We start from the raw sequence: 13,799 nt of genomic DNA, 5'->3' as shown, positions 1-13,799 counted from the left end.
AGATGGAGGTGGACATGCAGATGGATCCAGAGGAGGAGATGGAAGTGGATGGAGAAGAGACTGGTGAAGAAGAGATGGAGGTAGATATGGAAGAGGAGATGGACGTGGAAATGGAAGAGTACCTTGAGGACATGGACATTGATGAGAAAGATGAGGAAGAGGCCATGATCTTGGGATGAAGAGCAATACCAGCAGCAGGACAGGCATGTGGTCCCCACAGGCAGAGCGGGTCCCCTGCTGCCAGGCTGGGACTGGGCTGGGTGGTCCCTGCTCAGGGATGTGGGACCCGGTGCATTGGGTTCTGGTGGCCATCCCCAGCCTGTGCTGCGCTTGCTGGGCCAGCCTGGGGGCACATGGAAGAGCCCTCTCTGCCTGATTGGAGTGACCGTGCCTCTTGCTTTTCCTCAAGGACCGATGGAGATCCCGGACAGAGATGCCACCCTTTTGTACATACGTTGTAGAGTTTGTTGTTGTCTTTAGGCTATAGGTTTTAGGGCTTCTTTTTGTCTTCTGTAAATACGTTTCATAGACTTTTGTTAGATATGTTCTTAGGTATATACGTTCCATAGATAGTTGTTGTTACAAATATTCTTACAATGTAAATGTGTTCTGTGTTTTCTTTGCTGTTTTTCTGAAAATAAACAAGCTTTATTTTTCACACCCCAGTTCTCTTTCCATTTGCTTCAGGCACAGGTAGCATTTGCAAAGTTGTGGTTTCCGCTTGCTCCAGGTTCCCAGGGCTGGAGGTCAGTGGGGGCGCTGGCACAGCCACAAGCTTTTGTTTGGGGGCAATATTGGGAAGGGGGTGGGAGAGGGGGCACAGGGGGAGGTGGGACCCACTGAGGCTCCCCCAGGTCACCCCAGGACCCCCAGGCCCCGTCCCAGCCCCCCCAGTTCCCTCCACAGCCCCGGCTGAGGGGGGCTCAGCCCAGGAGCCGCCGTCGTTCGGGGCTCCCCCGAGGGCAGCCGCCAACGGGAGAGCTCCCGGCTCGGAGAGGCCCCAGCAGAGGAGGGGATCTTGTCCCTCCTCGAGGGCCCTGAAGGGTCTTCAGGCCCCTCTGAAGAGGAGTTTTTCTCTTTTTAGGGATGTTTGGGGGGACCTCACCCCTCCAAGGGTGTTTTTTCCTCCCCATTTTCAGGTGTTTGTGGGGCCACAGCCCCACAAGCCCCTTTTCAGGGGTGATCATGACAGCTTTAAGTGACATTTTTCTGGGGGACTCACTCCAAGCCGCTGTAGGGGATGTTTTGCCCCCCAGGCTGGATTTTTGGGGTTTAAGGGCCCCCGCTCTGGTCGGGTCCCACTCTAACTCCCCTGAAGAGGCCAACACCACTCCTGCTGATTCCGGCAGCGGAGCCCTGGGAGGCTTGTAAGAGTTGAAATTTTTAAATTTCAGTTTTATTCTATTTTATTTAAATTCAAATTTATTGATTTTTAGTTTTATTATAACTCGTTGAGAGGACAGCAAGGACATTCAAGGGCAGGAACATTTTTTCCTGGCTGGTGACTGGAATTTCAGACCCTGGCAGTGTGTGCAGAACCACACAGACTGGGATCAAACATGGGCTGAGATCACCTGGACTGAGATCCTATGGACTGGGACCATATGGAATGGGACCATAGGGATCAGGACGGTACACACTGGGATAAACTGGGTTGAGATTCTATGGACTGGGACCACATCGACTGGGATTGCACAGACTGGGATCCCATGGACTGGGAAAAAGCATTGGCTACCATTGGCTACCATCCACATAGAAAGGTGGCCACCTCAAGTTGTCTTGATCCTTTTTGGGTGTCCCATCCCCCTCTTTCCCCCGCCTTCCCCATCGTTCCCCCAGTCCCCGCTCCCCTCCCCCGTGTTTGGTTTTGGGGGTTCCAGGCCCCTCCTGCTCCGTGGGGGGGTCCCGATCCCTCTTTGGTTTAATTTGGGGCCCCCAACCCCTTCTCACCGCGACCCCCGCGGCCGGGGGGGCTCTCAGCACCACCAGTGCCACCAGTCCGGCCCCAGCTGCCCCCGCACGCCCCATCCCCATCCCCAGGGTCACCTCCCCCCTCCCCAAATTCCGCTCCCGGGGAGCGCTGGGCGCTGCGGGTCCGCCTGGCGACTGAGGAGTCATCGAAAACAAGCGATCTGATTGGCTAGAAATGGCCCCGCGCAGTCTCTGATTGGCTAGCGCATTGAGAAGCGTTTTGATCTGCCTGGCAACCGATGAGCAGCGCTATCGCAGGCGCTGATTGGCTGAAAATCGCCGGCCCGGCAACTGAGTTGTCAGCAGCGCCGCGCGCTCTGATTGGCCAGGAGCTGTTTTGGGGTGGGGACGGGGGGAACTGGGGACCCCCAGGAGCCCCCCGGCTTTGGGGGTTTCCATCCCCCCTCGGCCCTCGGGGCGGCCCTGGGGCCACCCCAACACCCCCAAAGTGGGGAGGGTCCCCGGAGCCGTTTGGATCCCCCAAAAATGGGCTGGAAGCGGCAGGAGCCGCCCCAAAAAGGGATTGAAGGCTCCGGTCCGGGAATGGGGGAGGCTCCGGGGATGGCTCCGATCCGGATCGGGGCAGGCTGGGATTGAGGGAGGGTCCGTTCAGCGACTGGGCAGGGGTCTGGGACTGGGTCAGGGGCTGGCATTGGGGAGGGTTTGGGAATTGGGGAGGGGTCTGGGATTGAGGGGATTGCTCCATCCCGGGATTGGGGCAGGGTCGCTCCCTGGGGGAGGGGTCCATTATTGGGCCAGGGCCTCTCCCCTTCCCGAGCCCAATCCCGTTCCTGATCCTGTTCCCGATCCCAATCCCATTCCCATTTCTGTTCCCGTTCCCGATCTCATTCCCGACCCCGATCCCACTCCCATTCCCGATCCCGATCCTGTTCCCAGTCCCAGTCCCGCCGCTGTTTCCAGGAAATGGCTCTGCTCTCAACCCCGACCCCAAACCCAGCGGGTCAAACACCCCAGATCCTGGGGTCAACTCTCCCCGACCCCAAATCCTGGGGGTTCAAACACTGGGGGGGTCAAACACCCTCAAACCCAAACTCTGGGATGTCAAGCCCTACCCCCCCCCCCCAGCCCCGATCCCCAAATTTTAGGATCAAACCCTCCAAATCCCAGATCCTGGGGTGTCAAACACTCCCCAATTCCCAAACGATGGGGTTAAATACCCCTGATTTTGCTGATGCAAAGAAAACTTCTTTTCAGGGTTGGACGACCTGGTTGCGACAGCGGAACCCTTCTAAAAGACGGATGCTAAGAGACATAACCGGTGCTGTGGGAACAGGACTGGGAATTCTAAATAGCATTGATTCAGAAGTATTAATGAACACATTGGCTGCCACCACTAGATTTGACCAAATTCCAACAACCACTGCAGCCGTCCTTCTTGGCCTTGGGAAGACATCAGCGCTTGCTATCAAACATATTACCAAGTTGGGAGGAAGCAAGCGTAAATGATCACAAATTGGTAATTGATGCACTCGGTGCCACACAAAAGAACGTTTCTTTAGCTCTCAGCTGTATCCAGGCTCAATTAGGGATGCAGTCGGTTGCTGCCTCGATTATAAGAGAAGGTGAAGAAGGCACTTTTCCTACTGAGATTGGGAAAATAGTTTGGGACAGTGCCGCTGATTTTGAAAAGGAATTCCAATCCCGGTGGAACCTAGTGAACTTTACCTATGACCCCATCACAAACATAGCCACAGCTTTGGTGTTAACCGTACGTGATGCCTCAAGTGCGTTTGGTATTCCCCATCATTGCACTAGGACTGGGACACATATGGAGCCACTGGGAATGTGCTGGGGGCAACTGGGACCACGCTGGGGGCAACTGGGGACAAGGGTGAGTGACTGGGGCCCTGCTGGCAGAGACTGGGATCATACTGGACTCATACTGGGATCTTACTGGGAGTGACTGGGACTATTCTGGGGGCAAGTGGGAGAACTGGGAAAACACTGGATGGCACTGGGAACAACGGGAACAGTGCTGGGGGCAAATTGTATCATAATGGGGAATGACTGGCAGCAACTGGGCTCCTGCTGGGAGCAGCCCCTGGTGGCCCCGGGAGCCCCGCACCCCTTTCCCGGCCATGCCGCCCCTCCAGCCCCAGCACCCCCCATTGCCGGGGTGCCGGCACTGCCAGGGGTCCCCCCCTCTCGGGTTCCCCGCTGGGGCTTCTGGGGCTCTCCTCTCTCGGGGCTCCCGCTCAGGGCAGCCGCGGCTCTCCCGGGGCTCCCCAAAACCGGTGTCCCCCCGACGGGGCTCTGCCGCCACCCACACTGGGATCCCCCGAAAACACCTCTCGGGGACCCCCCGATGTCCCCCCGAGGGCCAGCTGCGGCTCGGCTTTGGAGCCCTGCCAGCTCCAAACATCCCTCCCAAAGAACCCGAACCCAGGCACCCCCCAGGATATTTGGGCCGAGCTCCCCCTCCCTGGGCACCTGCGGGATGGGGGCGATGCTCCCGGGGTGCTGCGAGCTCAGGCAGCGCCAGGGCCACGCGATTCCTTCTCTCCTCTCCTCCGGCTGCTCCCTGCTGCCGCTGCGCCTCTTCCTCCCTCCCTCCTCCTCCTCCCCCGCTCCGGGATCCTGAACCATGAAGGAAAGGAGCGAGGAAAGGGCAGAACCATGAGGGGAAAGGAGCGAGGAAAGGGCGGAACCGTGAGGGGAAAGGAGCGGGGCCAGGGGGACGCGCTGTCCTAAAAAAGCCCGGTTTGACCCAAAATCACCCAAAAGGGCATCAAATGCAGCCTACATCCACATGGTTGGGCCTGACACCAACCAAATGGGATTAAAAGTATCCAGAGGGCTCTAAAATCCAAACAAAGGGGCTTAAAACTGCCCCAAGTGTTTTATAGCCCTCAAGAAATGGCTTAAGATCACCCGTAAATCTTTCAAATGTGACTAAAATCCACCCTGAAAGTAGCTGGTCCAGCCTAAAATCATCCAAAGGTATCTAAAATCACCAAAATGTCCCTGACACCAACACAAGAAGACCTAAAATCACCCTAAAAAGGCTTGGTTCAACCTAAAATTGCCCAAAGCAGCAAAAAACCCTACTTAAATGCACCCAAAATACACAAAAAAGGGACCTAAAATCACCCACACAGGATTAGGATTCACCCATATGGGCCCAGTTTTTCCTAAACTCACCCAAATGGGCCCCAGCCCCACCCACATGGGCCTAAAATCATCCAAAGGGGTCTGAAATCCCCCCTAAACCCCACCAGATTCGGCCTCAAATCAGCCACAGGGGCTGAAAATCCACCCGAAAAGGCTCGGGATCCCCGCAAGGGATCTGAAGCCCACCCTAAACCTGCCCGGTTCGGCCCAAAATCCCCCAAAGGGGCCGAGCCTGAGGCCGAGCCCGGGATCGGCTCCGGGGTCGCTCCGGGACCTCCGCGTTCACTCCGGGCAGTTTTGGCCGCGGCCCCGGACGGGCCTGGGCGGGACCGGGAGGGACCAGGGAGGGCTCGGGAGGGGTTTGGGCATCTGGGGCTTTTTTGGGCTTTGGGGAATTGTGTTGGGAGTTTATGGGGAATTGTTGGGGTTCTTGGGGAGAATTATTGGGTTTGGAGGCAGTTGGGGGATTTTGGGGAGTTTGGTTTTGAGGGGTTTTATTGGTGCTTTGAGGGGGAAGTTGTTTTCCTGGGGGTATTTGGGGGTTAATTGAAATTTTTTGTGTTTTCTTTAGAATTTTGGAAGGTTTTACTGGGATTTTGTGGGGATTTTGTGGGATCCTCTGGAATTATTTCTGGGTTTTATTGGGATTTTTAGGGGATTTGGAGGCAATTTATTGGAATTGTGGGGGCATTTAGTGGGATTCTTTGGGGTTTTGGGTTTGTTAGGAATTTTAGTGGGGATTAGGGGGGGTTTTGTAGGTTTTTTCTAGGTTGTTGTCAAGATTTCTTTGGACTCGTGAGTATTTTGTGGGGCTTGTTGTGGTTTTGGAGACATTTTTGGGAGGATTTGTGGGGTTTAATTGGGATTTTGTGGGCTTTTATTGGGATTCGAGGGTGTTCTAATGGGAATTTGTGAAATTTAATTGCGATTTCATGGGGTTTATTGGGACTTTCAGGGGTTTAAAGGAGACTTTGGTGCCTCTCAGCCCTTCCCCACACCCTGGGACAACTCCAAAGCCCCCCAAAATTCCACTAAAACCCCCCAAAATCCCCCAAAAATCCCAATTAAAAACTCCTAAACACCCAAGAATCCCACAAAATCCCAATGGAACCCACCAAAATTAAAAAAAAAAACAAAAACAAAAAAACAAAAACAAAAAAAAAAACAAAAAAACGCCCAAAAATTTCAATAAACCCCCCGAAAAATAACCACCCCAAAACCCTAAAAAATCCCCAAAATCCAAAATCCTCAAATCCCACAAAACCCCCATAACCCCACAAACCCAGTAATTCTCTCCAAAATCCAATAATTCCCCCTAATCTCCCAACAAAATCCCCCAAAGCCCATACATGCCGCCAAAATCTCCCCAAAATCCCCCCAGAGCGCCCCAGACTCACCGGGGGCAGTCCTGGATCAGGGGGCACCGGCCGGTGGAACAGGAGCCACCTCAGGGGGCCCGCGGTGCTTTTTGGGGAGGGGGCACCATGGGAAACCCCGCAAAAATGGGGGGGGGGAACCCCTGTGGCACCCCCTCCCCAGAAAGCCCCCTCACCCGTTTCAGGAATAGCCAAACTCAAGAAAATGTAAACCAGGCTTGACTTTCCAGAAATTATTTTTGGCCGGGTTTAGCTGCATCCTCCAGGCTCAGGATCACCGGTGTATTTGCAGGTTTTGCTCTGCATCATCAGCCTGCCCAGACTCTGCTCGGTGTTTCACAAATGGAGAAGACAATGGATATTGTGCCAAGCTTCCTTGCAAACAGCAACACCTGCATCAGCATGACAGAAAAGAAGGGAAAAAAAAAAAAAAGAAAATAATCAGCGGTTAGAACAGAGCCAGTGTCCCACCATCTTCCCCTCCACTGTTATTACAGAGGCAAACCTGGGCCTAAAGCTTCCACCTCTCAGTTCCTGATGCTGTTTGACTTCAGCCTTGACTCCCCCTGATCTACCTGACTGCCGTCCAAGTGGGGCTGGGGATGCTCAGCCTGGAAAGAGGAGACACTGGGGAGGCCTCAGTGCAGCTCTGCAGGACTGGAAGGGTCCCACAGGAAAGACGGGGACAGTGTTCAGCCGGGCCCGTGGCAACAGGACAAGGGGGGATGGCTTTCAACTGCAGGAAGCTGATTGAAGTTGGATCTGAGGGAGCTGCTCTTTTACACGGAGGCTGCTGAGGCACTGGCCCAGGCTGTGGATGCCCCATCCTTGGCAACAGGGCTGTGAGCAGCATGGGCTGGGGAAGATTGCTCAGCTCGGAACAAGATGCTCTTTAGATCCACTGTGATGTCACAGATGTGATGTTCCAGCAGGAACTTCCAGCGTCCAGCAAAGAGCACAACACAACCACTGGCCCTTGTGTCAGCCCACCCTGTGCCAGCCCTCGTGCCAGCTCACTCTTCACCATGCTCCCTGTCACTCTTCTCGTCACCTGCGCCCTGATACTCCCATCAGTCCTGAAAGCTCTCTGTTGCCTGGATTTTGTCATCCGTCCCTGCAGGATGCTCACATTTGTCCTGAGGAAGGTACAGTGCCATTCCATGGAGGTGGACACCCCCCAGCTGCCCGGCTGGGCTGGAGTTCTGTGGGGATGGGGTGGGACAGGGACCCCACTCTGAGGTGTTGCTACCTCTGCAGGCTGTCACCGAGAGAGAGGACGAGATGGAGGTGGACATGCAGGCTGATAGAGAGGAGGACATGGAAGTGGATGGAGAAGAGAGTGGAGACAATGCGATGGAGGTGGACATGGAGATTGATACAGAGGAGAAGATGGAAGTGGATGGAGAAGAGAGTGGAGAGGAAGAGATGGAGGTGGACATGCAGATGGATCCAGAGGAGGAGATGGAAGTGGATGGAGAAGAGACTGGAGAGGAAGAGATGGAGGTGGACATGCAGATGGATCCAGAGGAGGAGATGGAAGTGGATGGAGAAGAGACTGGTGAAGAAGAGATGGAGGTAGATGTGGAAGAGGAGATGGACGTGGAAATGGAAGAGTACCTTGAGGACATGGACATTGATGAGAAAGATGAGGAAGAGGCCATGATCTTGGGATGAAGACCAATACCAGCAGCAGGACAGGCATGTGGTCCCCACAGGCAGAGCGGGTCCCCTGCTGCCAGGCTGGGACTGGGCTGGGTGGTCCCTGCTCAGGGATGTGGGACCCGGTGCATTGGGTTCTGGTGGCCATCCCCAGCCTGTGCTGCGCTTGCTGGGCCAGCCTGGGGGCACATGGAAGAGCCCTCTCTGCCTGATTGGAGTGACCGTGCCTCTTGCTTTTCCTCAAGGACCGATGGAGATCCCGGACAGAGATGCCACCCTTTTGTACATACCTTGTAGAGTTTGTTGTTGTCTTTAGGCTATAGGTTTTAGGGCTTCTTTTTGTCTTCTGTAAATACGTTTCATAGACTTTTGTTAGATATGTTCTTACGTATATACGTTCCATAGATAGTTGTTGTTACAAATATTCTTACAATGTAAATGTGTTCTGTGTTTTCTTTGCTGTTTTTCTGAAAATAAACAAGCTTTATTTTTCACACCCCAGTTCTCTTTCCATTTGCTTCAGGCACAGGTAGCATTTGCAAAGTTGTGGTTTCCGCTTGCTCCAGGTTCCCAGGGCTGGAGGTCGGTGGGGGCACAGCCACAAGCTTTTGTTTGGGGGCAATATTGGGAAGGGGGTGGGAGAGGGGGCACAGGGGGAGGTGGGACCCACTGAGGCTCCCCCAGGTCACCCCAGGACCCCCAGGCCCCGTCCCAGCCCCCCCAGTTCCCTCCACAGCCCCGGCTGAGGGGGGCTCAGCCCAGGAGCCGCCGTCGTTCGGGGCTCCCCCGAGGGCAGCCGCCAACGGGAGAGCTCCCGGCTCGGAGAGGCCCCAGCAGAGGAGGGGATCTTGTCCCTCCTCGAGTGCCCTGAAGGGTCTTCAGGCCCCTCTGAAGAGGAGTTTTTCTCTTTTTAGGGATGTTTGGGGGGACCTCACCCCTCCAAGGGTGTTTTTTCCTCCCCATTTTCAGGTGTTTGTGGGGCCACAGCCCCACAAGCCCCTTTTCAGGGGTGATCATGACAGCTTTAAGTGACATTTTTCTGGGGGACTCACTCCAAGCCGCTGTAGGGGATGTTTTGCCCCCCAGGCTGGATTTTTGGGGTTTAAGGGCCCCCGCTCTGGTCGGGTCCCACTCTAACTCCCCTGAAGAGGCCAACACCACTCCTGCTGATTCCGGCAGCAGAGCCCTGGGAGGCTTGTAAGAGTTGAAATTTTTAAATTTCAGTTTTATTCTATTTTATTTAAATTCAAATTTATTGATTTTTAGTTTTATTATAACTCGTTGAGAGGACAGCAAGGACATTCAAGGGCAGGAACATTTTTTCCTGGCTGGTGACTGGAATTTCAGACCCTGGCAGTGTGTGCAGAACCACACAGACTGGGATCAAACATGGGCTGGGATCACCTGGACTGAGATCCTATGGACTGGGACCATATGGAATGGGACCATAGGGATCAGGACGGTACACACTGGGATAAACTGGGTTGAGATTCTATGGACTGGGACCACATCGACTGGGATTGCACAGACTGGGATCCCATGGACTGGGAAAAAGCATTGGCTACCATTGGCTACCATCCACATAGAAAGGTGGCCACCTCAAGTTGTCTTGATCCTTTTTGGGTGTCCCATCCCCCTCTTTCCCCCGCCTTCCCCATCGTTCCCCCAGTCCCCGCTCCCCTCCCCCGTGTTTGGTTTTGGGGGTTCCAGGCCCCTCCTGCTCCGTGGGGGGGTCCCGATCCCTCTTTGGTTTAATTTGGGGCCCCCAACCCCTTCTCACCGCGACCCCCGCGGCTGGGGGGGGCTCTCAGCACCACCAGTGCCACCAGTCCGGCCCCAGCTGCCCCCGCACGCCCCATCCCCATCCCCAGGGTCACCTCCCCCCTCCCCAAATTCCGCTCCCGGGGAGCGCTGGGCGCTGCGGGTCCGCCTGGCGACTGAGGAGTCATCGAGAACAAGCGCTCTGATTGGCTAGAAATGGCCCCGCGCAGTCTCTGATTGGCTAGCGCATTGAGAAGCGTTTTGATCTGCCTGGCAACCGATGAGCAGCGCTATCGCAGGCGCTGATTGCCTGAAAATCGCCGGCCCGGCAACTGAGTTGTCAGCAGCGCCGCGCGCTCTGATTGGCCAGGAGCTGTTTTGGGGTGGGGACGGGGGGAACTGGGGACCCCCAGGAGCCCCCTGGCTTTGGGGGTTTCCATCCCCCCTCGGCCCTCGGGGCGGCCCTGGGGCCACCCCAACACCCCCAAAGTGGGGAGGGTCCCCGGAGCCGTTTGGATCCCCCAAAAATGGGCTGGAAGTGGCAGGAGCCGCCCCAAAAAGGGATTGAAGGCTCCGGTCCGGGAATGGGGGAGGCTCCGGGGATGGCTCCCATCCGGATCGGGGCGGGCTGGGATTGAGGGAGGGTCTGTTCAGCGACTGGGGAGGGGTCTGGGACTGGGTCAGGGGCTGGCATTGGGGAGGGTTTGGGAATTGGGGAGGGGTCTGGGATTGAGGGGATTGCTCCATCCCGGGATTGGGGCAGGGTCGCTCCCTGGGGGAGGGGTCCATTATTGGGCCAGGGCCTCTCCCCTTCCCGAGCCCAATCCCGTTCCTGATCCTGTTCCCGATCCCAATCCCATTCCCATTTCTGTTCCCGTTCCCGATCTCATTCCCGACCCCGATCCCACTCCCATTCCCGATCCCGATCCTGTTCCCAGTCCCGGTCCCGCCGCTGTTTCCAGGAAATGGCTCTGCTCTCAACCCCGACCCCAAACCCAGCGGGTCAAACACCCCAGATCCTGGGGTCAACTCCCCCCGACCCCAAATCCTGGGGGTTCAAACACTGGGGGGGGTCAAACACCCTCAAACCCAAACTCTGGGATGTCAAGCCCTACCCCCCCCCAGCCCCGAACCCCAAATTTTAGGATCAAACCCTCCAAATCCCAGATCCTGGGGTGTCAAACACTCCCCAATTCCCAAACGATGGGGTTAAATACCCCTGATTTTGCTGATGCAAAAAAATGTCTCAGAAATTCAGCCAGCTTGTTCACCTTTTTTGTCAACTTCTTTTCAGGGTTGGACGACCTGGTTGCGACAGCGGAACCCTTCTAAAAGACGGATGCTAAGAGACATAACCGGTGCTGTGGGAACAGGATTGGGAATTCTAAATAGCATTGATTCAGAAGGATTAATGAACACATTGGCTGCCACCACTAGATTTGACCAATTTCCAACAACCACTGCAGTCGTCCTTCTTGGCCTTGGGAAGACATCAGCGCTTGCTATCAAACATATTACCAAGTTGGGAGGAAGCAAGCGTAAATGATCACAAATTGGTAATTGATGCACTCGGTGCCACACAAAAGAACGTTTCTTTAGCTCTCAGCTGTATCCAGGCTCAATTAGGGATGCAGTCGGTTGCTGCCTCGATTATAAGAGAAGGTGAAGAAGGCACTTTTCCTACTGAGATTGGGAAAATAGTTTGGGACAGTGCCGCTGATTTTGAAAAGGAATTCCAATCCCGGTGGAACCTAGTGAACTTTACCTATGACCCCATCACAAACATAGCCACAGCTTTGGTGTTAACCGTACGTGATGCCTCAAGTGCATTTGGTATTCCCCATCATTGCACTAGGACTGGGACACATATGGAGCCACTGGAAATGTGCTGGGGGCAACTGGGACCACGCTGGGGGCAACTGGGGACAAGGGTGAGTGACTGGGGCCCTGCTGGCAGAGACTGGGATCATACTTGACTCATACTGGGATCTTACTGGGAGTGACTGGGACTATTCTGGGGGCAAGTGGGAGAACTGGGAAAACACTGGATGGCACTGGGAACAACGGGAACAGTGCTGGGGGCAAATTGTATCATAATGGGGAGTGACTGGCAGCAACTGGGCTCCTGCTGGGAGCAGCCCCTGGCGGCCCCGGGAGCCCCGCACCCCTTTCCCGGCCATGCCGCCCCTCCAGCCCCAGCACCCCCCATTGCCGGGGTGCCGGCACTGCCAGGGGTCCCCCCCTCTCGGGTTCCCCGCTGGGGCTTCTGGGGCTCTCCTCTCTCGGGGCTCCCGCTCAGGGCAGCCGCGGCTCTCCCGGGGCTCCCCAAAACCGGTGTCCCCCCGCCGGGGCTCTGCCGCCACCCACACTGGGATCCCCCAAAAACACCTCTCGGGGACCCCCCGATGTCCCCCCGAGGGCCAGCTGCGGCTCGGCTTTGGAGCCCTGCCAGCTCCAAACATCCCTCCCAAAGAACCCGAACCCAGGCACCCCCCAGGATATTTGGGCCGAGCTCCCCCTCCCCGGGCACCTGCGGGATGGGGGCGATGCTCCCGGGGTGCTGCGAGCTCAGGCAGCGCCAGGGCCACGCGATTCCTTCTCTCCTCTCCTCCGGCTGCTCCCTGCTGCCGCTGCGCCTCTTCCTCCCTCCCTCCTCCTCCTCCCCCGCTCCGGGATCCTGAACCATGAGGGGAAAGGAGCGAGGAAAGGGCAGAACCGTGAGGGGAAAGGAGCGAGGAAAGGGCGGAACCGTGAGGGGAAAGGAGCGGGGCCAGGGGGACGCGCTGTCCTAAAAAAGCCCGGTTTGACCCAAAATCACCCAAAAGGGCATCAAATGCAGCCTACATCCACATGGTTCGGCCTGACACCAACCAAATGGGATTAAAAGTATCCAGAGGGCTCTAAAATCCAACCAGAGGGGCTTAAAACTGCCCCAAGTATTTTATAGCCCTCAAGAAATGGCTTAAGATCACCCGTAAATCTTTCAAATGTGACTAAAATCCACCCTGAAAGTAGCTGGTCCAGCCTAAAATCATCCAAAGGTATCTAAAATCACCAAAATGTCCCTGACACCAACACAAGAAGACCTAAAATCACCCTAAAAAGGCTTGGTTCAACCTAAAATTGCCCAAAGCAGCAAAAAACCCTACTTAAATGCACCCAAAATACACAAAAAAGGGACCTAAAATCACCCACACAGGATTAGGATTCACCCATATGGGCCCAGTTTTTCCTAAACTCACCCAAATGGGCCCCAGCCCCACCCACATGGGCCTAAAATCATCCAAAGGGGTCTGAAATCCCCCCTAAACCCCACCAGATTCGGCCTCAAATCAGCCACAGGGGCTGAAAATCCACCCGAAAAGGCTCGGGATCCCCGCAAGGGATCTGAAGCCCACCCTAAACCTGCCCGCTTCGGCCCAAAATCCCCCAAAGGGGCCGAGCCCGAGGCCGAGCCCGGGATCGGCTCCGGGGTCGCTCCAGGACCTCCGCGTTCGCTCCGGGCAGTTTTGGCCGCGGCCCCGGACGGGCCTGGGCGGGACCGGGAGGGACCAGGGAGGGCTCGGGAGGGGTTTGGGCATCTGGGGCTTTTTTGGGCTTTGGGGAATTGTGTTGGGAGTTTACGGGGAATTGTTGGGGTTCTTGGGGAGAATTATTGGGTTTGGAGGCAGTTGGGGGATTTTGGGGAGTTTGGTTTTGAGGGGTTTTATTGGTGCTTTGAGGGGGAAGTTGTTTTCCTGGGGGTATTTGGGGGTTAATTGAAATTTTTTGTGTTTTCTTTAGAATTTTGGAAGGTTTTACTGGGATTTTGTGGGGATTTTGTGGGATCCTCTGGAATTATTTCTGGGTTTTATTGGGATTTTTAGGGGATTTGGAGGCAATTTATTGGAATTGTGGGGG

Source organism: Anomalospiza imberbis, unplaced genomic scaffold (genome assembly GCF_031753505.1).
Source record: "Anomalospiza imberbis isolate Cuckoo-Finch-1a 21T00152 unplaced genomic scaffold, ASM3175350v1 scaffold_71, whole genome shotgun sequence".
In the NCBI taxonomy this organism is placed as follows: domain Eukaryota; kingdom Metazoa; phylum Chordata; class Aves; order Passeriformes; family Viduidae; genus Anomalospiza; species Anomalospiza imberbis.
Note: the sequence above shows the minus strand (reverse complement) of the source record.